This window comes from Scyliorhinus torazame, chromosome 5 (assembly GCF_047496885.1).
Source record: "Scyliorhinus torazame isolate Kashiwa2021f chromosome 5, sScyTor2.1, whole genome shotgun sequence".
Lineage (NCBI taxonomy): Eukaryota > Metazoa > Chordata > Chondrichthyes > Carcharhiniformes > Scyliorhinidae > Scyliorhinus > Scyliorhinus torazame.
Window position 1 is genome coordinate 112,545,677 of NC_092711.1, and position 27,158 is coordinate 112,572,834.

The window sequence follows — 27,158 nt, forward strand, 5'->3', positions numbered from 1 at the left end:
ATGTATAGTGAGGTCAGATGATCGTCTGAACCCAGTCCCGCAATGAGAGCACCTAAACGGTCTTTCGTCAGTGTGAACACGTTGATGGTGCATCAGTTCCCCAGAACTTTTATAGCACTTCCTGCAGTCTGGACATTGAAACGGTCTCTCATCAGTGTGAATTCGCTGGTGACTCACCAGGTGGGATGACTTAGTAAATCCCTTCCCACACTTGGAGCAGGTGAATGGTCTCTCCCCAGTGTGACTGCGTCGATGAATTTCCAGCTTGGATGGGACAGTGAATCCTTTCCCACAGTCCGCACATTTCCACGGTTTCTCCTCAGCGTGACTGCATTTGTGGCTTGTGAGGCCTGATGATCGACTGAATCCTCGTCCACACACACAACACGTGTACGGTTTCTCCGCACTGTGAATGAAGCTTTTTCCTTCCATGTTCAATGATATTCCGATGATGTTCAGGGTATGATAAATTGAGAACTCTGTCAGATCTTGATGTGATTCTCCAGACTTTGAAGCCTCCCCTTCGACCACCCTGTGAAATGGATTGAAAACAGAAAATAGGGAGTGAGAGGTTGGTGAGGTTGTGAAATTGAGCTGAATGAATCTGGTCATTTGTGGGACCGACCCCAGGAAAAATGACCATGAAAACTGCTGAATTGTCATAAAAACCCAACTGGCCTCTTTGGGAGGAGAGAGAAAGAGGTGAAGAGGGATTTTGTATATCTACAAGACATATTAAGAGAGTAGTTGGCAAAGCAAATTCGATCTTGAGCTTCATAAACAGTAATATTGACACCAAAACTATGCTTCTGGTGGTGATTAGCACCACTGCCTCACAGCGACAGAGACCCGGGTTCAATTCCTGCCTTGGTGTCTGTGTGTGTGGAGTTTGCACTTTCTCCCCGTGTCTGCGTGGGTTTCCACCCGGTGCTCAGGTTTCCTCCCACAGTTCAAAGAAGGGAAAGTTAGGTGGATTGGCCTTGATAAATTGCCCTTTAGTGTCCAGGGATGTGCAGGTTCGATGGGGCAATGCGGTACCAGGGACAGGTGTGGGCCTAGGCATGGTGTCCTTTCAGAGAATAGGTGTAGACCCGATGGGCCGAATGGCCCCCTTCTGCACTGTAGGAATTCTATGGCTCTAATTCTATTCTATGAATCTTTATAAAGCTCTGGTCACCACTCTTCAGGAAGGATGTGAAGGTTCTTGGAGAAGGTGCAGAGGAGATTTACCAGAATGGTTCCAGCAAAGGAGGTTGAGGGGAGATTTGATTCAGGTACACAAGATTATGCCAGATTTCCATTGGTTGGACAAAGAAACTCTGTTTCCATTCACTGGTCATACAAGCACTAGGGACACAGATTTAAAGTTTTGGGTAAAACCTGGATTGAACTATATAAGATCCTGAGGGGTCTTGACAGGGTTGATGTGGAGACGATGTTTCCTCTTGTGGGAGAATCTAGGACGAGGGCATCACTGTTGCAAAATAAGGGGTCACCCATTTCAGATGGAGATGAGGATTTATTATTCTCAAGGGTTGTAAGACAAAGGGTGGCATAGTGCTTAGCACTGCTGCCTCACAGCACCAGGGACCCGGGTTCAATTCCGACCCTGACTGTGTGGAGTTTGGACTTTCTCCCCGTGTCTGTGTGGGTTTCCTCCGGTTTCCTCCCACAGTTCAAAGATGTACAGATTAGGTTGAATCGGTTAGGATTGTGTTTGCTGGAGTTCAGAAGAATTAGAGGAGATCTCATATAAACGTATAAAAAGTGGGTGGTGCAGTGGTTAGCACTGCTGCCTCATGTCGCCGAGGACCCGGGTTTGATGCCGGCCCACTGTCTGTGTGGAGTTTGCACATTCTCCCTGTGTTTGCGTGGGTCTCACCCCCACAAATCCAAAGATGTGCAGGGTAGGTGGATTGGCCACGCTAAAATTGCCTCTTAATTGCAAAAAAAGAATTGGGCACTCAAAATTTATGTTTAAAAAAAAAACAGGGCAAGACAGAGTAGATTCAGGAAGGATGTTCCCGATAGTGGGTGTGTCCAGAAATAGGGGTCACAGTCTGAGGATACGGGGTAGACCATTTCGGAGAGAGGCGAGGAGAAATTTCTTCACCCTGAGAGTGGTGAGCCTGTGGAATTCGTCACCACAGGAACTAATTAAGGCCAAAACACTGCATGTTTTCAAGAAGCAGTTAGACACAGCACTTAGGGTGAAGGGGATCAAAGGATATGGGGGAAAGCGGGATTAGACTATTGAGCCTAATCAGCTCTGATCGTAATGAATGGTGGAGCTGGCTCAAAAGGCCAAATGGCCTCCTGCTCCTATTCTCTACGTTGCTCCGTATCTATGCATGTAAATGGTCCAGGAGGGTGACTTCCGGGTGCGGCGATGACCAGCTAAGTCGCACGTTTCGGCAGCTCCCGGTGGAACGGACTTTTGGGCTCTTAATAGGAGCCCCATCGGCAATTTTAACGGCAAATAACACTGTGCGGTAATCCAGAAGGGAATCCCCCCTGGACACGGATGGAAAAAAGAGGAAAGTAGCCGGATTGCGGTGGATCCTCAAGAGCAGCGGGCAGGAAGGCAGGCACAAAGCAAGATGGCGTCGGAAGGAGGCAGTTTAATATGGGGCCCTGACCAACAAGAGTTCCTGCGGCGTTGCGTAGATGAACTCAAAAAGGAGATGAAGAAGGAGCTGTTGGCCCCGATATTACAAGCGATTGAGGGGCTAAAGGAGGAGCAAAAGACCCAGGAACAGGAGCTTCGGGTCGTGAAGGCAAAGGCTGCTGAGAATGAGGACGACATCCAGGGCCTGGTGGTGAAAACGGAGATCCACGAGGCACAACACAAAAGGTGTGTGGAAAGGCTGGAGGTGCTGGAGAACAATGCGAGGAGGAAGAACCTAAGGATTCTTGGTCTTCCCGAAGGTGCAGAAGGGGCGGACGTCGGGGCATATGTGAGCACGATGCTGCACTCGTTAATGGGATCGGAGGCCCCGACGGGTGCGCTGGAGGTGGAGGGAGCCTATCGGGTTATGGCGCGAAGACCGAGGGCGGGAGAAATTCCTCGAGCAATAGTGGTGAGATTTCTCCGATATAAGGTCAGAGAGATGGTCCTCAGATGGGCAAAGAAAACTCGGAGCAGTAGGTGGGAGAATGCGGTGATCCGCGTATATCAAGATTGGAGTGCGGAGGTGGCGAGAAGGAGGGCAAGCTTTAATCGGGCCAAGGCGGTGTTGCATAAAAGGAAGGTCAAATTCGGAATGCTGCAACCGGCAAGACTGTGGGTCACACATCTAGGGAAACACCACTACTTCGAAACGGCAGACGAGGCGTGGACATTTACTGTCGAGGAGAAGCTGGAGTGAGCGGGCCAGAAAAAGAACGTTTGGGATAAATGTGGGGGGGGGTGAATTTGTGGGATGAAGGGGGGAAAAGGGGGAAGAGAGGACTTCCTAAGTTGTTAAACCTACGACCCTGTAACTTCTCTCTCTTCCCCATGTCGTGGGGGAGGGGGTGAGGGAGGATGAGGAGCTGAGGGCGCCGGCCATTGGAGGTGGGGCCAAAAGGGAAGCGCGGGCTTTGTTCCCGCGCTATGGTAATTATGGCGGGAACAGGGAAGCAGGAAGGGGGGGGCCTCGCACAGTGTGAGCCGAGGTCACGGGGGGAAGCCGAGGTCGGCCAGAGTTTGCTGACTTCTGGGAGCAACATGGGGTGTGTAATTACGCTAGCTTGGGATCTGGGGGTGGGGGGGGTTAACTGGGTTGCTGCTGCTAGGGAGAGGGGGGAGCTGGTATCGGAGGGGGGGTCGGGGCGGGGGGGCGCCGCCTGGGGGGGATACAGCTACGTGGGAACCGGGTGAGGAGCTGGATTGAAAAAGGAAATGGCTAGTCGTCAAGGGGTAAAGAGCCCCCCAACCCGGTTGATCACGTGGAATGTGAGAGGGCTGAACGGGCCGATTAAGAGGGCACGGGTACTCGCACACCTAAAGAAACTTAAGGCAGATGTGGTTATGCTTCAGGAGACGCATCTGAAGCTGATAGACCAGGTTAGACTTCGCAAAGGATGGGTGGGGCAGGTGTTTCATTCGGGGCTAGATGCAAAAAACAGGGGGGTGGCCATACTAGTGGGGAAGCGGGTAATGTTTGAGGCAAAGACGATAGTGGCGGATAGTGGGGGCAGATACGTGATGGTGAGTGGCAAACTGCAAGGGGAGGCGGTGGTATTAGTGAATGTGTATGCCCCGAACTGGGATGATGCCAATTTTATGAGGCGTATGTTAGGACGAATCCCGGACCTAGAAGTGGGGAAGTTGGTAATGGGTGGAGACTTTAATACGGTGCTGGACCCAGGGCTGGACAGATCGAGGTCCAGGACCGGAAGGAGGCCGGCTGCAGCTAGTGTGCTAAAGGATTTTATGGTGCAGATGGGAGGAGTAGATCCCTGGAGATTTAGTAGACCTAGGAGTAAGGAGTTTTCGTTTTTCTCCTATGTACATAAAGTATTTTTACGAATAGATTTTTTTGTTTTGGGAAGGGCACTGATCCCAAAGGTGACGGGGACGGAGTACACGGCTATAGCCATCTCGGATCATGCTCCACACTGGGTGGACCTGGAGATAGGGGAAGAAAAACAACAGCTTCCACCCTGGAGAATTGACATGGGATTATTGGCAGGTGAGGGGGTGTATTGAAAGGTACTTGGAACTCAATGATAATGGGGAGGTACAGGTGGGAGTGGTCTGGGAGGCACTGAAGGTGGTGGTTAGAGGGGAGCTGATATCTATTAGGGCACATAAAGGAAAGCAGGAGGGTAGGGAAAGGGAGCGGTTGTTGAAAGAACTTCTGAGGGTGGACAGACAATACGCGGAGGCACCGGAGGAGGGACTGTACAGGGAAAGGCAAAGGCTACATGTAGAATTTGACTTGTTGACTACGGGTAATGCAGAGGCACAATGGAGGAAGGCACATGGTGTACAGTACGAATATGGGGAGAAGGCGAGTAGGTTGTTGGCCCACCAACTGAGGAAAAGGGAGAGCAGCGAGGGAGATAGGGGGGGGTGAGAGAGGAGGAGGGAGAGATGGAGCGGGGAGCAGAGAGAGTGAATGGAGTGTTCAAGGCATTTTATGAAAGATTATATGAAGCGCAGCCCCCTGATGGGAAGGAGAGAATGATGTGCTTTCTGGATCAGCTGGAATTTCCTAAGGTGGAGGAGCAGGAGAGAGTGGGGCTGGGAGCACAGATTGAGACGGAGGAAGTAGTGAAAGGGATTGGAAGCATGCAGGCGGGGAAGGCCCCGGGACCAGACGGATTCCCAGTTGAATTCTATGAGAAATATTTGGACTTGCTGGCCCCGCTACTGATGAGAACCTTTAATGAGGCGAGGGAAAGGGGGCAGCTGCCCCCGACTATGTCAGAGGCAACGATATCGCTCCTCCTAAAGAAGGAAAAAGACCCGCTGCAATGCGGGTCATACAGGCCCATTTCCCTCCTGAATGTGGATGCTAAGATTCTGGCCAAGGTAATGGCAATGAGGATAGAGGATTGTGTCCCGGGGGTGGTCCATGAGGACCAAACTGGGTTTGTGAAGGGGAGACAGCTAAATACAAATATACGGAGGCTGTTAGGGGTAATGATGATGCCCCCACCAGAGGGGGAAGCGGAGATTGTGGTGGCGATGGATGCCGAGAAAGCATTTGATAGAGTGGAGTGGGATTATTTGTGAGAGGTGTTGAGGAGATTTGGCTTTGGAGACGGGTATATCAGATGGGTACAGTTGCTGTATAGGGCCCCGATGGCGAGCGTGGTCACGAATGGACGGGGGTCTGACTATTTTCGGCTCCATAGAGGGACGAGGCAGGGATGTCCACTGTCCCCGTTATTGTTTGCATTGGCGATTGAACCCCTGGCCATAGCACTGAGGGGTTCCAGGAAGTGGAGGGGAGTACTTTGGATTTCGGCGGCAGTGGTGCGCAGGGGCCTTCTTGGAGGTGAGTAGTGTATTTAAAAAGCCTTACCTTTACAGGAGCAGCCCTTTGGATTTCGGCGGCAGCGGTGCGCAGGGGCCTTCTGGGAGGTGAGTACTTACTTTAAAAAGCCTTACCTTTACAGGAGCAGCCCTTTGGATTTCGGCGGCAGCGGTGCGCAGGGGCCTTCTGGGAGGTGAGTAGTGTATTTAAAAAGCCTTGCCTGGTCCCGTGTCTGTTCTTCTTTTCTGTTTTATTTGTTTTTATATGAGGCGGGAACCGGAAGTTCGACCCGCGGACCTCTGGCAAGTCCCCCCCCCCCCCAACCAATAAATTCTGGGAAACCCGAGACACTACACGTGTAGTGTCTCCCACCCGCCCTCCTCCTCTAACCTAATAATAAGACCCATTGGTGTAAGGTAAGTGCCATATTATATTATTATTATATTATTAGCATTGTGCAGGTCAAGGTTCGGAGGTGGAGGAGCAGTCTCTGTCAGCGAGAGAACCTGAGAACATCTAAGACACTCAGAAGGTAAGAAGGTAAGTAAGTGATTTTTACTTATTTTTACTTTTATACCTTTTTTCAAATTGTGTGTGTCAGGGGGAAACAAGTGACATCACAGAAAAGCTGTGGCCAGAGTGGCTGGTTGGGATTCTAACCTAAATTTTAAAAAAATTTGAGTATTTGGGAACATAATAACTTAATTATAATTTAGAGGATATCTAAGCCAGAGATCGGAGAGTATTATAGTTAGCTATCGCATTTCTATTAGAAATCTAGTGCTAGGAAACAGATAGTTGACAGTAACTTTGAAATTTAAAAAAAAAGACAAATTTAAATTTTAATTAATTGACGCAATGTCAGTTAGAGGGGTGCTGTGCTCTGACTGTGAGATGTGGCAGGTCCGGGAGGCTTCCAGCGTCCCGGATGGCTTCATCTGCAGAAAGTGCACCCAACTGGAGCTCCTCACAGACCGCATGGTTCGGTTGGAGCAGCAATTGGATGCACTTAGGAGCATGCAGGTGGCGGAAAGCGTCATAGATCGCAGTTATGTAAATGTGGTCACACCCAAGGTGCAGGCAGAGAAATGGGTGACCACCAGAAAGGGCAGGCAGTCAGTGCAGGAATCCCCTGTGGTTGTCCCCCTCTCGAACAGATATACCCCTTTGGATACTGTCGGGGGGGATAGCCTATCAGGGGAAAACAGCAGCAGCCAGAGCAGTGGCACCACGGCTGGCTCTGATGTTCAGAAGGGAGGGTCAAAGCGCAGAAGAGCAATAGTAATAGGGGACTCTATAGTCAGGGGCACAGATAGGCGCTTCTGTGGACGTGAAAGAGACTCCAGGATGGTATGTTGCCTCCCTGGTGCCAGGGTCCAGGATGTCTCCGAACGGGTAGAGGGAATCCTGAAGGGGGAGGGCAAACAGGCAGAGGTTGTTGTACATATTGGTACTAACGACATAGGCAGGAAGGGGCATGAGGTCCTGCAGCAGGAGTTCAGGGAGCTAGGCAGAAAGTTAAAAGACAGGACCTCGAGGGTTGTAATCTCGGGATTACTCCCTGAGCCACGTGCCAGTGAGGCTAGAAATAGGAAGATAGAGCAGATAAACACGTGGCTAAACAGCTGGTGTAGGAGGGAGGGTTTCCGTTATCTGGACCACTGGGAGCTCTTCCGGGGCAGGTGTGACCTGTATAAGATGGACGGGTTGCATCTAAACCGGAGAGGCATAAATATCCTGGCCGCGAGGTTTGCCAGTGTCACACGGGAGGGTTTAAACTAGTATGGCAGGGGGGTGGGCACGGGAGCAATAGGTCAGAAGGTGAGAGCATTGAGGGAGAACTAGGGAATAGGGACAGTGTGGCTCTGAGGCAGAGCAGACGGGGAGAAGTTGCTGAACACAGCGGGTCTGGTGGCCTGAAGTGCATATGTTTTAATGCAAGGAGCATTACGGGTAAGGCAGATGAACTTAGAGCCTTGATTACTCCTTGGAACTATGATGTTGTTGCCATTACAGAGACCTGGTTGAGGGAAGGGCAGGATTGGCAGCTAAACGTTCCAGGATTTAGATGTTTCAGGCGGGATAGAGGGGGATGTAAAAGGGGAGGCGGAGTTGCGCTACTTGTTCGGGAGAATATCACAGCTATACTGCGAGAGGACACCTCAGAGGGCAGTGAGGCTATATGGGTAGAGATCAGGAATAAGAAGGGTGCAGTCACAATGTTGGGGGTATACTACAGGCCTCCCAACAGCCAGCGGGAGATAGAGGAGCAGATAGGTAGACAGATTTTGGAAAAGAGTAAAAACAACAGGGTTGTGGTGATGGGAGACTTCAACTTCCCCAATATTGACTGGGACTCACTTAGTGCCAGGGGCTTAGACGGGGCGGAGTTTGTAAGGAGCATCCAGGAGGGCTTCTTAAAACAATATGTAAACAGTCCAACTAGGGAAGGGGCGGTACTGGACCTGGTATTGGGGAATGAGCCCGGCCAGGTGGTAGATGTTTCAGTAGGGGAGCATTTTGGTAACAGTGACCACAATTCAGTAAGTTTTAAAGTACTGGTGGACAAGGATAAGAGTGGTCCGAGGATGAATGTGCTAAATTGGGGGAAGGCTAATTATAACAATATTAGGTGGGAACTGAAGAACATAGATTGGGGGCGGATGTTTGAGGGCAAATCAACATCTGACATGTGGGAGGCTTTCAAGTGTCAGTTGAAAGGAATACAGGACCGGCATGTTCCTGTGAGGAAGAAAGATAAATACGGCAATTTTCGGGAACCTTGGATGACGAGTGATATTGTAGGCCTCGTCAAAAAGAAAAAGGAGGCATTTGTCAGGGCTAAAAGGCTGGGAACAGACGAAGCCTGTGTGGCATATCAGGAAAGTAGGAAGGAACTGAAGCAAGGAGTCAGGAGGGCTAGAAGGGATCATGAAAAGTCATTGGCAAATAGGGTTAAGGAAAATCCCAAGGCTTTTTACACGTACATAAAAAGCAAGAGGGTAGCCAGGGAAAGGGTTGGCCCACTGAAGGATAGGCAAGGGAATCTATGTGTGGAGCCAGAGGAAATGGGCGAGGTACTAAATGAATACTTTGCATCAGTATTCACCAAAGAGAAGGAATTGGTAGATGTTGATTCTGGAGAAGGGGGTGTAGATAGCCTGGGTCACATTGTGATCCAAAAAGACGAGGTGTTGGGTGTCTTAAAAAATATTAAGGTAGATAAGTCCCCAGGGCCTGATGGGATCTACCCCAGAATACTGAAGGAGGCTGGAGAGGAAATTGCTGAGGCCTTGACAGAAATCTTTGGATCCTCGCTGTCTTCAGGGGATGTCCCGGAGGACTGGAGAATAGCCAATGTTGTTCCTCTGTTTAAGAAGGGTAGCAAGGATAATCCCGGGAACTACAGGCCGGTGAGCCTTACTTCAGTGGTCAGGAAATTACTGGAGAGAATTCTTCGAGACAGGATCTACTCCCATTTGGAAGCAAATGGACGTATTAGTGAGAGGCAGCACGGTTTTGTGAAGGGGAGGTCGTGTCTCACTAACTTGATAGAGTTTTTCGAGGAGGTCACTAAGATGATTGATGCAGGTAGGGCAGTAGATGTTGTCTATATGGACTTCAGTAAGGCCTTTGACAAGGTCCCTCATGGTAGACTAGTACAAAAGGTGAAGTCACACGGGATCAGGGGTGAACTGGCAAGGTGGATACAGAACTGGCTAGGCCATAGAAGGCAGAGGGTAGCAATGGAGGGATGCTTTTCTAATTGGAGGGCTGTGACCAGTGGTGTTCCACAGGGATCAGTGCTGGGACCTTTGCTCTTTGTAGTATATATAAATGATTTGGAGGAAAATGTAACTGGTCTGATTAGTAAGTTTGCAGACGGCACAAAGGTTGGTGGAATTGCGGATAGCGATGAGGACTGTCTGAGGATACAGCAGGATTTAGATTGTCTGGAGACTTGGGCGGAGAGATGGCAGATGGAGATTAATCCGGACAAATGTGAGGTAATGCATTTTGGAAGGGCTAATGCAGGTAGGGAATATACAGTGAATGGTAGAACCCTCAAGAGTATTGAAAGTCAAAGAGATCTAGGAGTACAGGTCCACAGGTCATTGAAAGGGGCAACACAGGTGGAGAAGGTAGTCAAGAAGGCATACGGCATGCTTGCCTTCATTGGCCGGGGCATTGAGTATAAGAATTGGCAAGTCATGTTGCAGCTGTATAGAACCTTAGTTAGGCCACACTTGGAGTATAGTGTTCAATTGTGGTCGCCACACTACCAGAAGGATGTGGAGGCTTTAGAGAGGGTGCGGAAGAGATTTACCAGAATGTTGCCTGGTATGGAAGGCATAAGCTATGAGGAGCGATTGAATAAACTCGGTTTGTTCTCACTGGAACGAAGGAGGTTGAGGGGCGACCTGATAGAGGTATACAAAATTATGAGGGGCATAGACAGAGTGGATAGTCAGAGGCTTTTCCCCAGGGTAGAGGGGTCAATTACTAGGGGGCATAGGTTTAAGGTGAGAGGGGCAAGGTTTAGAGTAGATGTACGAGGCAAGTTTTTTACGCAGAGGGTAGTGGGTGCCTGGAACTCGCTACCGGAGGAGGTAGTGGAAGCAGGGACGATAGGGACATTTAAGGGGCATCTTGACAAATATATGAATAGGATGGGAATAGAAGGATACGGACCCAGGAAGTGTAGAAGATTGTAGTTTAGTCGGGCAGTATGGTCGGCACGGGCTTGGAGGGCCGAAGGGCCTGTTCCTGTGCTGTACATTTCTTTGTTCTTTGTACTTAGGGGGGGGAGAAGAACACCGGTTATCTCTGTATGCGGATGATTTGTTGCTATATGTGGCGGACCAGGCGGAGGGGATGCCAGAGATAATGCGGATACTTGGGGAGTTTGGGGATTTTTCAGGGTATAAACTGAACATGGGGAAAAGTGAGTTATTTGTGGTGCATCCGGGGGAGCAGAGCAGAGAGATAGAGGATTTACCGTTGAGGAAGGTAACAAGGGACCTCCGGTACCTGGGGATCCAGATAGCCAAGAATTGGGGTACATTACATAGGCTTAATTTAACACGGTTGGTGGAACAGATGGAGGAGGATTTCAAGAGATGGGACATGGTGTCCCTGTCATTGGCAGGTCGGGTGCAGGCGGTTAAAATGGTGGTCCTCCCGAGATTCCTTTTTGTGTTCCAGTGCCTCCCGGTGGTGATCACGAAGGCTTTTTTCAAAAGAATTGAGAAGAGCATTATGAGTTTTGTGTGGGCTGGGAAGACCCCGAGAGTGAGGCGGGGATTCTTGCAGCGTAGCAGGGACAGGGGGGTGCTGGCACTACCGAGCCTAAGTGAGTACTACTGGGCCGCCAATGTTTCAATGGTGTGTAAGTGGATGGGAGAAGGGGAGGGAGCGGCGTGGAAGAGATTGGAGAGGGCGTCCTGCAGGGGGACTAGCCTGCAAGCAATGGTGACGGCGCCGTTGCCGTTCTCACCAAAGAAATACACCACAAGCCCGGTGGTGGTGGCTACATTGAAAATTTGGGGGCAGTGGAGACGGCATAGGGGAGGGACGGGAGCTTCGGTGCGGTCCCCGATAAGAAACAATCATAGGTTCGTTCCGGGGAGAATGGACGGGGGATTTGGAGCATGGCAAAGAGCTGGGGTAGTACAACTAAGAGACCTATTTGTAGATGGGACGTTTGCGAGTCTGGGAGCGCTGACGGAGAAATATGGGTTGCCCCAAGGGAATGCATTTCGGTATACGCAATTGAGGGCTTTTGCGACGCAACAGGGATGTTATTGTATATGTATAGGTATTTGGTATATGTAATTGTATATTGGATTGTTGGATTGTATTTTTGGAGAGTATTTATTTTGGACAAGGCAGTTGCCATTTAGTTTTGTTTTTTGTTTTTGTTTATATATTACTTATTTATTTGTTTAAAACTGGCCACGGTTATTTATATTGCTTTATTGTTGTGTAAAAGAAACACTACGTATTGTTATGTTTGGCCAAAAAACTTGAATAAAATATATTTTTTTAAAAAGTAAATGATCCAGGAAGTATGAGGAAGAATGTTTTTACACAGCCAGTGGCAATGACCTAAAACTTGCTGCCTATGACGGAGTTTGGAAATAGACACAATAAATCTTTTTTTTTTATTTGGATAGAAACCAGAGAGAAATAAAGCTGTGAGGATACAGAGACAGAGCAGGAGAATGACTCTGGATTGCTCCAGTTAATAATAATCTTTATTAGTGTCACAAGTAGGCTTACATTAACGCTGCACTGAAGTTACTGTGAAAATCCCCAAGTCGCCACACTCCGGCGCCTGTTCGGGTACACGGAGGGAGAATTCAGAATGTCCAATTCAGCTAACAAGCACATCTTTCGGGACTTGTGGGAGGAAACCGCAGCACCTGGAGGAAACCCACGCAGACACGGGGAGAACGTGCAGACTCCGCACAGACAGTGACCCAAGCCGGGAATCGAACCCGGGTCCCTGGCGCTGTGAAGCAACAGTGCTAACCACCGTGCCAATTAGAGAGCTAGCATGGACTCAATGGACCGAATGCCCTTCTCTGCCCATAATGGTTTGTAAAAAATGTTTTAAAATAAATTTATAGTACCCAATTCATTTTTTCCAATTAAGGGGCAAGTTAGCGTGGTCAATCCACCTAGCCTGCACATCTTTGGGTTTTGGGAGCGAAACTCACGCAAACATGGGGAGAACTTGCAAACTCCACATGGACAATGATCCAGAGCCGGGATCGAACTTGGGACCTCGGCGCTGTGAGGCAGCAGTGCTAACCCACTGCGCCACCGTGCTGCCAGCTGACTCTGACATTTTTGTCCAATCTCGCCTTGTAATTTAACCCCTGGGGGTTCAGATATCACTCAGGTAAATATGTGCTACACTCCCTCCGAGGCCATTCTCTCCTTCCTCAGGTTTGTTGCCCAGAACTGAACACAGTTCTCCAGGTTTGGTCTAACCAGGGTTTGTGAATCTCGGGGCTTTTCCAGTCACACTGAGACCTGAAATCTTCCCTCACAGACAGAACAGACAAACCTTTTACCTTCCACACCCAGATGCTGCTGATATTCAGGTTCTGATGAATCAAGTAACTCTGTCAGATTGTGATGTGACGTTTGGTTTGCGTTTCCCGTCTGTTAAACCTCCACTTCCAGCATCCTGTAAATTTACAGAAACCTCACTGTCAGTTTAGGATCGAAATTCACAACATTCTCTCCTCATCAACTTTGATTAAATGTATTCTTGGAGGTTTTATCACATAACCTGCCCCCATCCACCAGCCATTAATCGGTCAACACATCCATCCTTGTGGCACACTGCCTTCCTCGGCCAATTGGGAAGCAAAAGGACTCATTACCTTACAGGACAGTGATTGACTGTCAGCCAAACAACCTTTATCCCATTTTCAATATTTTTATATCCACTGAAGAGAAATGTTCAAAAATCTTTACTGTCCCAATGATTTTCCAGACACCCAGACATGAATCTCACCAAGGCAGAAGGTAAAATTTGAATTCATTGAAAGTTTACTGATGACCATGAAACCATTGTCGATTGTTGCAAAAACCCATCTGGTTCACTCATGTCCTTCAGTGAAGGAAATCTTGTATCCTTACCTGGTCTGGCCTACACGTGATTCCAGATCCACAGTCAGTTGGTTGACCCTTAAAATTCCCTAAGGTGACGGTGGGCGGGAGGCAGCCGCACATTGGAGGGCTCCCGTTCAGAACGGCATTTTCGGGGAGTAACGCCCGGTCCTAGGGCCAGCGACGGCAGTAAAAGTTGGGAGATAGCGCAAGGAGAAGAAGGATGTCAAAAAACACCAAAGAAACGGCCGGGAAAAAAGCGTCTGAAAGTCCGTTGGAGAGGGGAAAGGTCACTGCGGGGTCAACAAAGAAGATGGAGGCTGGAGCACCAGGGGAGGCCGCAGTGCTTACGGCTGAAGAACTAACTAAGGTGATGGCTGCGGAATTCCAAAAGCAGTTGGTACAGATTGAGAAATGTATGGAGATGGTGAGGAAGGAGATGCGGGAGGTTTTGAATGTGCTGGTGGAGGAGGCGGTTTCCCCGGGGAAGACGGCGGCGGCGAGCGCAGTGGCGGAGGTGTGAGAGCAAGGGGAGGCGCTGAAGGAAGTGGAGGAGACATTATTGCAGCACGGTGATCAACTTGCGTCGATGGGGAAGGAGATGCGGACGGTGATGGTCACGAACAAGAATCTGCGAGGAAAAGTGGAAGATCTGAAAAACAGATCCAGGCGACAGAATTTGAGGATTGTGGGGCTGCCCGAAGGAGTTGAAGGCCGAAGCCGACTGAGTATTTTGCCGCGATGCTGGCAAAACTACTGGGGGAGGGGGAAGACCCCTCCCAATATGAACTGGATCGCGCTCATCGGTCGTGGAGGCCTGTACCAAAGGCGAGTGAGCCGCCGAGGGCAGTGACTCTGTGCTTCCGTAGGTAGTGTGAAGGAGAAGGTCCTGAGCTGGGCCAAGCAGAAGCGGGTGGTGCAGTGGGCTGGAGCTGGTATACGTGTATACCAGGACTTTACGGTGGAGCTAGCGAGGAGGCGGGCTGCCTTCAACCGGGTGAAGAGGGCACTGTACATTGGCAAGGTGCAGTGTGGCATTGTATATCCAGCGAAGCTGAGGGTGACTTACAAGCTCAGGGACTTTTATTTTGGAACGGCGGAAGCAGCGGAGGAGTTTGCGAAGGCAGAAGGACTGTGGCAGAACAGAGAAATTGAGGAATGGTCATGTGCCGATGTAACCTCATGACTGTATTTTCTTCTTTTTTTTTGTATCACTGCGCGCGGGGGTAGAGGCTAAAGGAGCCAATGTTGCATATATTTGGACAAGGGAAGGGACGGGACTTTCATTCAAAAGGAGGGCTCTTTGTGGTGTAGGTGGATAGGCGGGGTTTGTGAGCTAAAAGGGGATCTTTGGGCTTTCCTAGGGCCGGGCAAGGGGGAAAGGGACCCGGGCGGGGGCCTCCACGCTGGCCAGTTTAAGCCGGCCAGTGAACGGGAGTGAGGTGGGGGGAGGGGCTGCGGCCATCGGAGCCTGACAGAACAGGGTCCGAGTGGTCTAGCCTGGGTGGAAAGTTGGGGGGAGGGAACCGAGGTTGGGAGGAGGAGTTCTACAAGAGGCAGTGGACGGGGGAGCTGGAGACTTGGGGGGGTGGGGGGTATAACTGTGGGGTATCATGCACGGTACTCTCTTAGAGGCTGGATGGCGTTGGTTGGGGGGGGGGGTGGTGAGCCGTGTAGATTAAGGGTGACTACGGGCAATCCCTGATTCCTTTTTGTCATTTGTTTATGTAAACATGCGGGTTGAGGTTTGGGGGTTGGTGGGTGGATGGGATTGTTGTTATTATGGGGATTGACATATCTTGCTGATTATTGTGTATTGTTGATGGGTGTAAATGTGGGAGAAAACGTGAAAAAGGAGGAGAATTTAAAAAATGTAAATTTTTTTTAAAAATTCCCTAAGATGCCCTCAGTTCAAGGGCAATTAGTGATGGGCAGTGAATGCTGGCCCAGCCAGTGACACCCACATCCCGTGAATAAAAAAAAAAAATGCCATCCTTACCTGGTCTGGCCGACACGATTCCATACCACAGCAATGTGGTTGATTCTTTAAATGCCCTCCGAGATGGCCGAGCAAGTCACTCTGTTTGAGGGAAATTAGGGATGGGCAATAAATGTTGGCCCAGCCAGTGACTCCCACAAATGATTAAAATAAAATCCCGGAGACTCCAGTCAGTCAATCCGGGAGAGTTGGCATCCGGTCCAGGCTTGCAGTGCAAAATAATAATACTCACTTATTGTCACAAGTCGGCTTCAATGAAGTTCCTGTGAAAAGCCCCTAGTCACCACATTCCGGCGCCTGTTCGGGGAGGCTGAAACGGGAATTGAACCCACGCTGCTGGTCTTGTTCTGCATTAAAAGCCAGCTGTCTTAGCCCACTGTGCTAAACCAGCCCCTTCCCTGCGGCACCTTGTCCTCTGTAAAGATGGCGGCCGGTATTCCGGGCCTGTCACCGCTCAGCTCTCACTCTATTCGGTGCTGTTTAAGACGGGACCGTTAACATTTTCACCGGGAGTTGAAGCCTCCACAGGGTATTTATGAAGCCTCCCGGCTCACTCCGCAGCTTCTATCGCTCCCCGGCCACCCACCGGCTCCAATCCTGAAAGTCGCTCAATTGTTTCTTCCCCGCTCCTCGCACCGTCAGCGACAACCTGAACTGTGCATGCGCCGATCACAGCCCGAACACCGCATGCTCCAGTCACAGCCGGACTCTGCGCATGTGCAAGAAGCTTCTGTCATGTGGATAGAGCACATTCTCAGCTGCAACGCATGTTGGGTAATAAACCTGCCACTAAAATGGATATTTTTGATATAAATTATGCTTTGCGAACTGATTACGATTTGTAACATTGGGCCAAGGGAATACCCACATCCCAAGAACAAATAAAGGAAAGTTGGCAGTTAGAAAGGCAAATGCAATGTTCGCATTCATTTCACGAGAGCTACAATACAAGATGAATGGGGATGAGAAACATATCAGCCATGGTCGAATGGCAGAACAAACTTGAAAACTCGATGGGCTGAATGGCCTAATTCTGCTTCTCGATCTTTTTTTTTAATGAGGGGATCTCATAGAAACATTTGTAAAAAAAATTGTTGGAATCCATCCTGGATACAGATCAATTGATTCTTGGAGGAGACTTCAATTGTGTTCTGGATCCTAAATGGACTGGTCCAAGCTGATTCAACCACAACAAAAACATGAAAAAGGAATGAAACCAGACGGACCACCCGGCATCGACCCAGGCACCAGAAACGACAACGGCAAACCTAGCAAAAGATTTTTTTTTACTGTTCCCATCAGTAGATTGTAAAAAGGATTACGGGACACAGATTTAAGATTGTGAACAAGATCTACAGGGGAGATAGGAGGTAGACATTTTACACAGTGAGTGATAATGATATGGAACTCAATGCTTACACACAAAGGTCGATAATCTCCAGGTCCTGATAACCCGAATGGTGCTGTCAGAATTCGATGTGAAGATTGGTTGTGAGTTTCCTGTCTGCGAATCCCTTTCTAAGTCCCTGTGAAAGAAGTTTACAAAGGCATCACTGTCAGTCCAGAAATGAAATTCAGGAAAGATAAACCTTTTTCCTGGTTTGAATTTGCTGAGTGTAAATCCTCCCCTACTAATCCCCTGTAAAAGGAGTTTCCAAAATTAATCACCGTCAGTCTAGGATAGAAATTCACAACATTCTCCCCTCCTGCTCCCTGGTCCAGGAAGACCTCTCATCCACCCCCCCCCCCCCCCCCCCCCCCCCCCCCAGCTGCACACAGACCCTCTTGTCATCAGCAGTCCCCTCGATTTGAGTGTGACGTCTACTCAGGGTTGTGAATTTCTGCCCTGGGTCGTCATGTGGCTGAACAGAGCCGCAGAGCTTTGAACACATGGGACAGAATGTCTAATAAGACAGTGAAATCCGGAGAGCAGGATTGGCTTCCTTTTCTTTCCATCTCTGCCACCCCTTTGCATCATCAATAAGACATTGGGAATCAAAGACTAATCCAGTTTGATGGACAAGTTGTCTCCATCCTGAACAATGGGGAACAAGCTCCTCCCACTCATTGAAACATCGCCCCGACAAAGATGACAAATGCGCATGCGCCCTGATTCACATCCAATAAAGATGGCGGCCGTTAACCCGAGCCAAACACAAGGAGCTGCAGCTCCGCTTGGTACAAACGGGGTCCCGGAAACTCTTTTCCGAAGATGCAGCTTACAACAGCTTTACACAACGTTTCTGCCCACCTCCGCGATCTCTCGCTTCCTCCATATTGTTAAACGCCACTTTCGGATCTGAAGACACAGCCATTCTCCTTTGCCATTACCCACACTGCGCGTGCTTTAATCACAGCGGGCACCGCCCCTCATTCATTCCGATTGGTTGGAGGACCAGCCACTCCCGGTAGGTCCTCCAGTCCTGCCCCTCCTCTTCCAATGTGCAAAGTCCACGCAGACAGTGACCCAAGGTCGGAATCAAAGCCAGGTACCTGGTGCTTGAGGCAACAGTGCTAACCACTGAGCCACCCCCGTAACTCTGTCATGATTAGACAATAACCTGCCTGTTATTCCAATTCTGGTGTACGTTACTCTGTCACTATTATTATTAGACAACAACCTATCTAATTTCCAATTCTGGTGTGTGTTACTCTGTTACTGTTATCATCAGACAATAATAGGAGGGCAAGATGCAAGGTAGCATTGATATTTTGAAGTTTCTGTGTTACAATGAGTGTCACTGGGAGGTGTGTGATAAAATAGGAATGGAAACATCATGACAAAGGATGGCACGGTGGCAGTGGTTAGCACTGGTCCGCGAGGTCTTCGGCCCAAGTAGGACTCAGCAAAAACACAGTCCGTGCTCCCACCCTGGAAAGACCACCCAATGGATTCCACCTCTTCCCTGCTGGTGTGTGGGGTCTTCAGTCCGGGAGGGGGCTCAGCAAACACACAGCCCACTCGATCCCCCTGCCCCAGAACAAACACACCGGATAGAATAAGGAGGGTTTTGTCCTTGCTGAAGGCAAATGTTATCAGTTGGGAGGACTGGGCCAGGCCCTCAACCGGGGAGGGGCCCAGCAAACAAGCAGTCCAAAGGGCTTTACTCCCATCTTGTTTTTGAAGTTGCCTCCTTGTTGTTGTCTTTCTCTCCTCTCTCCATCCTTCTCTCTCTCTCCCCTCTCTTTCCCGCTCTCTCCTCTCCTTCCTGGTCTCCCCTCGCCTTCCTCTAGCAGCAACTAGCACTGAAAACAGGCAGCAAACTGAGCAACAGAGAAAGCAGCAACAGCCACTCTCCACCACATCAACAACCTCACAACATCAAAGTCTGAACTGGGAGTACCAGCTTCGGATTGGCCATGCTAAATTGCCCCTTAATTGGAAACAAATAATTGGGGACTGTAAATTTATAATTAATAATAATACTCACCTCTGTCACAATTTTGGTGTTTTCAAGTTTACAATCTCCTGCTGCAATCTTCGGCTGGAAAGATATCAGAAGCTTTGGAAGCAGCTGTAAAAGGAAATTACAATGGTCAGAAATGCTAGTCGAGGTTAGAAATTAAGATCAGACAAACATTTATCTTGGTTTGAGTTTACTGGGTGTAAATCCTCCCCTAACCCCCGGTAAAAGGAGTTTCCAAAATCCATCACTCCGAGTCCAGGATAGAAGTTCCAAACATTCTCTTCCCTTGTTGCCAGTCCTAGGATTATGTAATGTGGGCTATACTTGCTTTGGAGGCAGTTCAGTGAAGTTTCACTGGTCTGATTTCTGGGATAGGAGAGTTTGTTTTATGGAGCAAGATCGAGCCTGATTGGTCTGTACCCGGTGGAGTTTAGAAGAATGAGAGGTGATCTTATTGAAACATTCGAGGGGTTTTGATGAAAGAATATTTCCCACATGGGGATTGAAGAACTAAGGGGGACAGTTTAAAGATAAGAGTTCTCCAATTTGACACTGAGATAAGGAGAAATGTCTTCCCTCAGAGGGTCATCAGTCTGTGGATGAAAGCAAATTACTGCGGATGCTGGAATCTGAAACAAAAACAGAAAATACTGGACAATCTCAGCAGGTCTGACAGTATCTGTGGAGAGAAAAGGGAGCGAACGTTTTGAGTCTGGATGACTCTTTGTCAAAGCTGAGTTTGTGGAATTCTCTTTCCCAGAGAGTAGTGGCGCTGGGTCACTGAATATACTCAAAGCTGAGTTCGTCTTTATTTATCTACTGGGGAGTCAAAAGTTTTGGGGGCAGACAGGAAAATGTAATTAATGGCACATTCGGATCAGCGTTTATTGAATGGCAGAGCAGTGTCAATAGGCCGAATGGCCTACTCCTGCTGCTAATTCTGATGTTATTCTTCTTCTGTTCTACGGATTGCCACACATGGCAGTAGCACCTCCCCCTTCTGGAGGGGCCTGTCAATCATCGAGACAATGATTTTCTCTCCTGGTCACCGGGATCCTGAAGCACCGCCTGTTACGTCATCAAGATGGCCCTTCAGCCGCGCTACTAAACAAAGATGGCGGCCGTGGAACTGGGCCTGATACCGGATAAAAGCTCCGCAGCTGCAAACACGGGGTTTGCAGGGTCTTATTCCGGCCTTGTGACCAGCAGGGGGTGTTTATGAAGCCTTCACTCCCTCCCCACCCGACTCCAGACTCTATTCCTCCCTACACCTCACTGCCCCCGCACTCGCACTCGCAGACCTCCGAGCAAAGTGACATTGCGCTTGCTCCAGATACAGCCCAACATTGCGTCTGCGCACTGCGCTCCTGTGGAGTGAATAGGGAACATTCACAGCCGCAAAGAATGTTGGGAAAAAGCCGCACCATTGAAATAGTTAATACAAAATAACTTCGTCACCAATTGCAAAAATAATCAAACAAATTATTGTCAATGGGTATTCCCATTTCTCAAAATGATTACATGCTGATCTCTTGTGGAATAATGCAGAACTGAAAGGTTTTTATCCACAATGGGTCCTTCCTCTCTCCTTCCCACAAGATGCAAACTCTTGTTGGGTACAATTCCAGAATCAGTAATTCTTCCATCTTCTTCCCTCTTGCTCGTGATACTTAATGTTCAGTGTTTTCTGGAATGATCCAGCACAGATGGAAGTCACTTGACACATCATGTCTGTACTGACTCTGGACAAGAGCTACCACTTTTCATGGTTAAATTCCATTTGCCACTGTACTGCCCATATGACCAGTCCATCTGTATCATGCTGTAATTTAAGGCTTTTCTCCTCGCCAGTTACACCAACAATTTTCCATCTGCAAACTTATTGATCATACCACTACCTTCACATATTTCAAGCCCTCGATTTTATATATAATTAATATTGGTGGCTGAGGATGCACCAGGATCTCCATCAGCACCTCAACCTGTGTTTCTTTCCTGTGAGACAATTGAGAGCTTTAATAACTCTGGAGAAACAATGCAGAAAAAGCTGATATTCTGGTCAAGGCTAATAACTGGGTGCTGCCTTCTCTGTCTTTGAATTTACATGACTCCTGTTCACTCCCCACTTATGTGCATTGACCATAATGACTGGCAAGAGTTTGCTGCCAATCAGTCACTATCATGACAACATGCGCATCAAACAGCATCATTCAGGTGGCACGGAAGCAAAGTGGTTAGCACTGTTGCATCACAGCACCAGGGTCCCGGGTTCAATTCCCACTTGGGTCACTGCCTTTGTAGAATCTGCACGTTCTCCCCGAAAGACGTGCTTGTTGGGTGAATTGAACATTCACCTGAACAGGTGCCAGAGTGTGGCGACGAGGAGGTTTTCACTGTAATTTCATTGCAGTGTTAATGTAAGCCTACTTATGACAATAAAGATTGTTATTATTATTATTTTTTCGGTGTTCTTGGAAAATATTGACCTGTTATATTTTAATTGATAATTTACTTTCATAATGGAGGTGTCACTGTGAAGAATTTGTCAGTCAGTAAGGATTGTCAGTGAGGATTAATCAGCATTTTCTAACTGGAGATGTTAATCAGAGGAAGCGTTCAGGCACTGAATTGTAGAGTTTATTACAAAAACTTAGGGCTGAAGTAAAAATTCATAATTTTATTGTTCACCAGCTTCTTTGGGAATTCTTAAATCGAAGGATAAGATCACAGATGATGATTTAAAAAGGGACCCTGCCATCACAAAAACCAACATATATCTTGAAGATTAAACTCCAGCCAGTTAACGTCATGAGGAAAGTAAATAATAATAATCTTTATTGTCACATGGAGGCTTACATTCACACTGCAATGAAGTTACTGTGAAATGCGCCTCGTTGCCACATTTTGGCGCCTGTTCGGGAAAGGATGACATTTAGAGACAGTTTGGTCCGGTGGGCTCGCGGAACGGAGGGAAGCAGCAGAGGCAGCTGATCAGATTTACTCAATCTCAGTCACAAAGAAGCTCCACAAGCTCCTCACACTTCTTGTTGGAGGTGAGGATGGAAGAGACAGGGGAGAGCGAGAGTACTTCAAAGGAACTAACTTGTGTCAGAGATATTAAAAAATTTCAGCACACGGTATATATAACACAAATCTAATTTATTTGACTTTTAGCCAGAATATTAGCCCCTGTAAATGGGCTGGAATTTGTTATCAGCAGAAAGAGACCCAAATGAACATGGTTCAGTCCTGAATGTGAGAAACAGCAAAACCCAATCGCAGTCGTTACTTGTGGCATCGTTGGTGTCTCAGCAGGTGGGATGAGGTGGTGAATCCCTTCCCACACTTGGAGCAGGTGAATGGCCTCTCCCCAGTGTGAGTTCGCTGATGTACAATGAGCTGAGATGATTGTGTGAACCCATTCCCACAGTGAGAGCACCGATACGGTCTCTCGTCAGTGTGAACACGTTGATGGCGTGTCAGATTCCCAGAGGTTTTAAAGCACTTCTCGCAGTCTGGACATTGAAACAGTCTCTCATCAGTGTGAATTCGCTGGTGACTTAGCAGGTCGGATGAAATAGTAAATCCCTTCCCACACTCTGAGCAGGTGAATGGTCTCTCCCTGGTGTGATCTTGCTGGTGCTTCTGCAGGGTGGATGAATCACGGAATCCCTTCCCACACTCGGAGCAGCTCAATGGCCTCTCCCCAATGTGAACTCGCTGGTGTCTCAGTAGGTGGGATGAACGAGTGAATTCCTTCCCACATTTGGAGCAGGTGAACGGTCTCTCCCCAGTGTGAATTCGCTGGTGTGTGCACAGAGCGGATGACTGAGTGAATTGCTTCCCACACGTGGAGCAGGTGAACGGTCTCTCCCCAGTGTGAATTTGCTTGTGATTTTGCAGCGCGGATGAGCCAGCGAATCCCTTCCCACACGTGGAGCAGGTGAATGGTCTCTCCCCTGTGTGACTACGTCGATGAATTTCCAGCTTGGATGGGGAAGGGAATCCTTTCCCACAGTCCGCACATTTCCGCAGTTTCTCCTCAGTGTGACTGCATTTGTGGCTTGTGAGGCCTGATGATAGAGCAAATCCTCGTCCACAGACACAAATCAAGTACGGTTTCTCACTACTGTCAACGATGCTTGTTCCTTCCATATTTAAAATCCGCTGATATTCAGGATATGATAAACTGAGGACTCTGTCAGATCCTGATGTGATGCTTGGTTTGAGTTTCCGGATTTTGAAGCCTCCCCTTCGAACACTCTGTGAAACTGATTTAAAAACAGAAAATAGGGGGTGAGAGAGAACCCACAAAAACACAAAGGTAGGTCGTGAAATTGCTGAATGATTCTTGTCGGCACTGGGAAAAAGTGACCATGAAAACGGCTGGATTGTTATAAAATCCAATTGACCTCTTTGGGAGGAGAGAGAAAGAGGTGAAGAGGGATTTTGTATATCTACAAGATATATTAAGACAGTAGTTGGCAAAGCATAATCGACCTTGAGCTTCATAAATTGAAATATTGATACTAAATTATGCTTCTGGTGGCAAAGTGGTTAGCACTGCTGCCTCACAGCTCCAGGGTCCCGGGTTCAATTCGAGTCTCGGGTGACTCTGTCTGGAGTTTGCAATTTCTCCCTGTGTCTACACAGATTTCCTCTGGTTTCCTCCCACAGTCCAAAGATGTGCTGGTTAGGTGGATTGGCCATGCTAAATTGCCCCTTCGTGTCCAAAGGTTAGTTGGGATCACTAGATTCCAGGGACAGGTTGGAGGCGTGGGCATAAGCTTAAGTAGCGTGCTCTTTCCAAAGGCCAGTGCAGACCCGATGGGCTGAATGACCTCCTTCTGCACTGTAAAGTCTATGATTCTGCACTGTAGGAATTCTATGAAGCTCTGATCGCCACGCTTCAGGAAGGATGTAAAGAGGACAGCACAGTGGCACTGAATGTTAGCCCTGCTGCCTCATGGCGCCGAGGTCCCAGCTTCAAATCAACTCTGGGTCACAGTCCGTGTGGCGTTTGCACATTCTCCCCGTGTTTTCGTGGGTTTTGCACCCACAACCCAAAGATGTACAGGCTAGGTGGATTGGCCACGCTAAATTGCCCCTCAATTGGAAAAGATTAATCGGGTACTCTAAATTCTTTTACAAAAAGGAAGGATGTGAAAGTTCTTGGAGAAGGTGCAGAAGAGATTTACCAGAATTGTTCCAGCAAAGAAGGTTGAGGGGAGATTTGATTCAGGGACACAAAATTATGCCAGATTTCCATCAGATGGACAAAGACACCCTGCTTCCATTCACTGATCGTACAAGCGTTCACAGCGCCAGGGTCCCAGGTTCGATTCCCCGCTGGGTCACTGTCTGTGCGGAGTTTGCACGTTCTCCCCGTGTCCGCGTGGGTTTCCTCCGGGTGCTCCGGTTTCCTCCCACAGTCCAAAGACGTGCAGGTTAGGTGGATTGGCCATGATAAATTGCCCTTAGTGTCCATAAGGGTTGGGATGGGTTATTGGGTTGCGGGGATAAGGTGGAAGTGAGGGATTAATGTGGGTCGGTGCAGACTCGATGGGCCGAATGGCCTCCTTCTGCACTGTATGTTCTGTGTAATCTGTGTAAGCAGCTGGGACACAGATTTAAAGTTTTGGGTAAAACCTGGATTGAACTATATAAGATCCTGAGGGGTCTTGACAGGGTGGCTGTGGAGAGGATGTTTCCTCTTGTGGGAGAATCTAGAACGAGGGGGTCACTGTTGCAAAATAAGGGTCTCCCATTTCAGATGGAGATGTGGATTTTTTATTCTCTTGAGGGTTGTAAGACTTTGGAACTTGCGTCCTTAAAAGGCAATCATGATGTGGAGATGCCGGCGTTGGACTGGGGTGAGCACAATTAGAAGGAGAATGGGACTGACTGGATTGCCCCAGAGAGCTAGCATGAACTCAATGGACCGAATGCTATTCTCTGTGCCATAATGTCTCTGACTCTTTTCTGTCATCTAGTTTTGTAATTTAACCCCAGCGGGTTCAGATATCACTCAGGTAAATCTGTGCTTCACTCCCTCTGAGGCCATTCAATCCTTCCTCAGGCTTGTTGCCCAGAACTGAACACAGTTCTCCAGGTTTGGCCTAACCAGGGTTTGTGAATCTCGGGGCTTTTCAAGTCACATTGAGACTTGAAATCTTCACTCACAGACAGAACAGACAAACCTTTACCTTCCACACCCAGATACTGCTGAAATTCAGTTTCTAATGAATTGAGTGACTCTGTTGGATCGCTATGTGACGTTTGGTTTGCGTTTCCCATCTGTTATACCTCCACTTCCAGTATCCTTAAATTTACAGAAACCTCACTGTCAGATTAGGATAGAAATTCACAACATTCTCTCCTTGCCAACTTTGGAGGTTCGATCACATGACCTGCCCCCATCCTCCAGCCATTAATCGGTCAACACATCCATCCTTGTGACACACTGCCTTCCTTGGCCAATTGGGAAGCAAAAGGACTCATTACCTTACAGGACAGTGATTGACTGTCAGCCAATCAACCTTTATCCCATTTTCAATATTTTAATATCCGCTGAAGAGAAATGTTCAAAGAAAATTACAAAAAAATGTTTTTGACTGTCCTAATGATGTCCCAGCCTTGACTGTCACTGAGGCAGAAGGTAAAATTTGAATTCATTGATTGTGTACGGATGACCATGAAACCATGGTAAGAAGTCTTACAACACCAGGTTGAAGACAAACAAGGTTGTTTGAAATCACTAGCTTTCGGAGCACTGCTCCTTCCTCGGATGAATGAAGAGGTATGTTCTAGAAACATATATATAGACAAAGTCAAAGATGCAAGACGATACTTTGAATGCGAGCATTTGCAGGTAATTAAGTCTTTACAGATCCAGAGACGGGGGTAACCCCAGGTTAAAGAGGGGAACACTTCAGCAGTCAAGGGCTTTCAGCCTCTGATCTTCGGGTAAGCGTTCTCCAAGGCAGCCTTCAGGACGCGCAACAACGCAGAATCGCCGAGCAGAAACTTATAGCCAAGTTCCGCACACATGAGTACGGCCTCAACCGGGACCCTGGATTCATGTCGCATTACATTCACCCCCACCATCAGGCCTGGGCTTGTGAAATCCTACCAACCGTCCTGGCTTGAGACAATTCACACCTTTTAACCTGTGAAAACCTGTTGGACTTTAACAAGACTTCTATCTAGGACAGCACGGTAGCATTGTGGATAGCACAATTGCTTCACAGCTCCAGGGTCCCAGGTTCGATTCCGGCTTGGGTCACTGTGCGGAGTCTGCACATCCTCCCCGTGTCTGCGTGGGTTTCCTCCGGGTGCTCCGGTTTCCTCCCACAGTCCAAAGATGTGCAGGTTAGGTTGATTGGCCATGATAAATTGTCCTTCGTGTCCAAAATTGCCCTTCGTGTTGGGTGGGGTTACTGGGTTATGGGGATAGGGTGGAGGTGTTGACCTTGGGTAGGATGCTCTTTCCAAGAGCCGGTGCAGACTCGATGGGCCGAATGGCCTCCTTCTGCACTGTAAATTCTATGATATCTATGATCTGTAGGATTCTGAACGGTTTGCTCCAGCTCAGGGGGCGGGGCTGGAGGACTGACCGAGAGCGGCTGGTCCTCCAGCCAATCAGTGTGAATGGGAGGCGGAGCAAAGCCGGGGCTATCGCTCCCTCCGCATGCGCCCGGCCACCCGGGCTTGTCTCGAGGAAAAGCCCGAGCAGCGTTCGCCGGTTCAACTGTTGTATCCGAGCTTCGTATTCGGGGCTTGGGGCCTACACGGAGTGTTTATGAAGTCGCCCGACGCATCAACCGGCTCCATCCCTCTCTCATCACTCACCGAGCGGGATCTGACCAGTGGACGATTTCCACCCGACCGTACGAATCCTGAGTTGTCATCGGCTCTGCGCATGATCCAATTCACGTGGGAGACCGGGGCTCAGCTCCGCCCTCATTCACTCCGATTGGTGGGAGGATCCGCTGCAATCTCTCGGTCCTCCAGGCCCACCCCTCTCTTCCTATTGGTCCAGAGCTGCCGTCAATCACTCCCTGGGCATTGTGAGCTGGAGCATGCGCAGTGCCGATGCTGGACTCGGCCGGGAGGTTTCACTGAAACCCGGTGGAGGCTCCAAACACCAATAAGAAG

The 27,158-nt window shown here is 48.7% G+C and overlaps 1 long non-coding RNA gene across 2 annotated transcripts; it reads right to left on the reverse strand.

Annotated features, from left to right (window-relative positions):
* Positions 1 to 26,910, reverse strand: LOC140419463 (uncharacterized). Of its 2 annotated transcripts, XR_011945801.1 has the most exons (5): positions 26,853 to 26,910; positions 19,026 to 19,109; positions 17,014 to 17,120; positions 13,052 to 13,167; positions 1 to 532 (listed from the first exon to the last, which is right to left on the reverse strand). It is a non-coding gene; the product is annotated as an uncharacterized lncRNA (long non-coding RNA). The 2 variants fall into 2 exon arrangements; XR_011945802.1 differs by lacking the exons at positions 1 to 532; positions 13,052 to 13,167 and adding an exon at positions 15,608 to 15,675.
* Between the last annotated feature and the right edge of the window lie 248 nt (positions 26,911 to 27,158).